This window comes from Etheostoma spectabile, chromosome 17 (genome assembly GCF_008692095.1).
Source record: "Etheostoma spectabile isolate EspeVRDwgs_2016 chromosome 17, UIUC_Espe_1.0, whole genome shotgun sequence".
Classification (NCBI taxonomy): domain Eukaryota; kingdom Metazoa; phylum Chordata; class Actinopteri; order Perciformes; family Percidae; genus Etheostoma; species Etheostoma spectabile.
This window is the reverse complement of record NC_045749.1, coordinates 22,346,163-22,346,516: the sequence shown is the minus strand read 5'-3', so window position 1 is coordinate 22,346,516 and position 354 is coordinate 22,346,163. Positions and strand designations below refer to the sequence as shown.

The window sequence follows — 354 nt, the reverse complement described above, 5'->3', positions numbered from 1 at the left end:
AAGGATTGCCTTTTTTCACCTACGTTATTTTGCAAAAATCAGGAATATCCTGTCTAAAAATGATGCCAGAAAAACTAGTCCATGCTTTGGTACTTCTAGGCTGGATTACTGCAATCTTTGTTATACGCTGCTGGAAAAAGTCCATAAAGACTCTTCAGCTGATCCAGAGCTGCAGCACGTGTTCTGACAGGACCAGGAAAAGAGATCACATCTCTCTGTTTTAGCTTCTCTGCATTGGCTTCCTGTAAAATCTAGAATAGAATTTTAAATTCCTTCTTCTCACCTACAAAGCTCTCCATGGTCAGGCACCATCTTATCTTAAAGAGCTCATAGTACCTTACAACCCTACAAGAG

General features: G+C 40.1%; 1 protein-coding gene across 1 annotated transcript in view; it reads right to left on the bottom strand.

Annotated features, from left to right (window-relative positions):
• The window catches only part of LOC116705503 (carbonic anhydrase-related protein 10), a 205,151-nt gene that overhangs the window by 27,948 nt on the left and 176,849 nt on the right, over positions 1–354 (bottom strand). The gene's annotated exons all lie outside the window — the stretch shown is intronic.